Source organism: Microtus ochrogaster, linkage group LG7_11, assembly GCF_000317375.1.
Source record: "Microtus ochrogaster isolate Prairie Vole_2 linkage group LG7_11, MicOch1.0, whole genome shotgun sequence".
Classification (NCBI taxonomy): Eukaryota; Metazoa; Chordata; class Mammalia; order Rodentia; family Cricetidae; genus Microtus; species Microtus ochrogaster.
The window spans coordinates 12,582,556-12,585,371 of NC_022032.1; the positions used below are offsets into that span (position 1 = coordinate 12,582,556).

At 33.9% G+C, this 2,816-nt stretch overlaps 1 protein-coding gene across 1 annotated transcript in view; it reads right to left on the minus strand.

Moving 5' to 3' along the window:
- The window catches only part of LOC113457813 (rho GTPase-activating protein 7-like), a 190,508-nt gene extending 187,983 nt beyond the window's left edge, over positions 1–2,525 (minus strand). The window contains exon 1 of the mRNA XM_026786862.1: positions 2,462–2,525. The gene's annotated coding sequence lies outside the window, so the exon portion shown is untranslated. The remainder of the gene's footprint in view (positions 1–2,461) is intronic.
- Positions 2,526–2,816: the final 291 nt, after the last annotated feature.

Consider the following 2,816-nt stretch of genomic DNA (forward strand, 5'->3'; position numbering starts at 1 on the left):
AATTTAAATAACCCCAGGGCTCCAGTACCCCTCTAAACAGCTACTTCCTTTCACCACCCGTTTCTTTAATAGCATTTCAGTTAAGTTGTGAAGTCCTTAAAGGCACAGATTATATAGATATTAATGAACGAAAGCTTAAGAAGAAGCCAGTTAAAGAATTCCTAGTGAGAACTAAGACCTAAAGCATCAAAAAAATTTCTCAGTGGACTCTGTAGTCAACACACTACTGAAGGAAACAGCTATCCATGTCTTTTGAATTCTAGTATGTGAGATGAGACTGATGTTTCTCAGAGAGCTTGACAACACAAAAATTTTCGTTTCCCATCAATTCCTAGCAGTTGCTCAGCAGTCATTCTTTTAGCCCAAACTGGAAGGATAGATCTAGCTGATATAAGTTAAAGGAGCAATATAAGATATATTATTCCTTTACATGTTTGCTTTCTAATAAAAATGATTTGCTTTTCTTTTGCTTTGCTTTTGCTTTGATGTCTTTCAAATCCCCTGTAATTAAGAATCTCTTCCATGTAAGCAAATTTGTTTTATCCTAAATCAAGGCAGAAGAGGAAAGCATGGTATAAAGTTTAATGTCAAAAATGCAATCTGAGTTTGAGTAATTCCAGTCCTGAACCACAATTTACAGAAAGGTAAAAGAATCCAAAAGAACGTGTTAAAATTTATCACAGTACCACAATCATCAACCTTTAGATATGAAACTTCTAAAACAAAAAGCCTGCTTTTCAGTTCTCCACCCAACAAAATGTAGGTAAGAAGAGATAACAAGATTTAAAATTGAATGAATCATCAGATGGGTCTGATGAGGTAACTGAGGACTCTTTTCTGATTCTGATTTCAATGACGGTTTAGAAGGATATGATGTAGCAGGAGAACGTAAATGTCCTTCCTATTCTGAACTTGACAAGATCAAGGCAGGTGTTTGTCAAACTGCTGTTCCACACTGCAGCATGACAAAGGCAACAGTTGAATTGCTAGAAAATTATGCTTCAACACTCATCAATAATAAGACATGGTGTCCAGAATTACTTTGAAATATGTGAATCAGGACAAGTTGAAGGGGCTGCTTGGGGAACAAGGTGGCTTCATCTTGCATGATAATGCTGTTCTTACCACTTCCTTACCCCTGCCCTCTTCATTTCTGTATGTGTATAAAATTAATATTTTCTTATAATATTGAGAAAGATATATTTCCAAGTCACCAGATGAAAATAAACTTTGGAGTTTGTACCTTACAATATTGTGAAAGTGTCAAAGGGGGGGTGCTAGAATTTCTTTTTAAGAGAATTCATTCAGAGAAAAGTTTCTGCCGATAATATTATTTTTAGTTTATCACCTCAGGCCTTCTCCCATTGATAATCCCATTGCTTATAATGCTAGGTTAAAAAAATTAATTAGAGCATCATGCCAGAAAGTAAGATTTCTTAAGATTTTTTAAGATACATTGTATAATATATTGGATAACACATCTTTTAATACGGCAGGAAAGGGATTATTAATTCAGTTGAGGATAATAAATGTTAAATTGTTCATATGGTGTGTAGTTTTGTTGATGTAGTTCTAGAATATATTTTCTGATAAAAATAAAAGGCACGCTAAATAATATTTGTAGCTATGTATTTTCCTTGCCAATGGAAATACTGCCCTTATTGTATCAATGGGGAGTTAGGAGATTGGGCCTCATTGCCACCATTTTCTATGGAAGCATGCATTTATTTAGTGATATCAGGCAACATTCATTTATTCACATAGTGATATCAGTGTTCATTCATGTTATGCACCAATCATTTCTCCACTAGGAATATTATATAAATATGACATATTGCTCATCATATGAACATCTTCATTCACTGCAAGCTCTGAACTATTAAAATAGCACTTTATATACACAATTGACAGATTTGGCTATTTTGATTAATGATTATCACTAACTTCATACTTTAATATTTTATTTAACATCTCCTATAGGCTACAGATATAGAAATAGAGGAAAAGTCATTGCATCAAGATGCAATACTTTAATAATTAGGGCATTGGATAATTTGTACAAATATTATCTTTTCTACACACTGATTGTTAAACAGCCTGATTAGCAAAACTCACTGTTTGTATTTTAACACTCTGTTTAGAATTTCCTACGTGATGTTGAAACAGAAGGGAGGCAGATGAAGAGCAGAGATGGAACACCATAAAGATTAACTTGCTGTAGCATTGTCTTCCTTGCAAACCCCAATAGATAAGGTATTCGTTATGCATAAAGGAAGACACAGAGCAAATTTTAATTAGTTATTCTGAAGGGTCCTTGCTCTCTTCATCAAGCTGACAATTTAAATCTCCCTAGTATAAATGTTCAAGACCTTTGCCCTGTTTGAGAACAGCTAACCAAGTAAATGCAAGTGATTTTAAATTGGTCTGTACAATTACTTTAGGGAGACAAAAATCAGCTTACCCATTAGTGTCATAGGTTGGTGTAAGGAAAAGCATGCTTTCCGTTCATCCAATTAGCAAGCAGCCTGCAAGGCAACCAGTCATTTTATCTCTACTCTTGACTAAGCAGTTTTGAGTTTTAAGAAAGCTAACCTGGAATTCTGTATGTCTATTTGGAATGCTTCTTAATTGTCAGAGGAGATAAACGATTTATTGGTAAAGATGTACAAATGCTATGAAAATGTTATGACAAGAAGAAGAATATAAAATTACCTTTTTAAATCAATGTAACTACCAGCTTATATAAAGTTTACTTCACAAGAGAATGAGTCTCAATAGGTCTGGAGTCAAATTCTCCAACAAAATAATGGCTATGA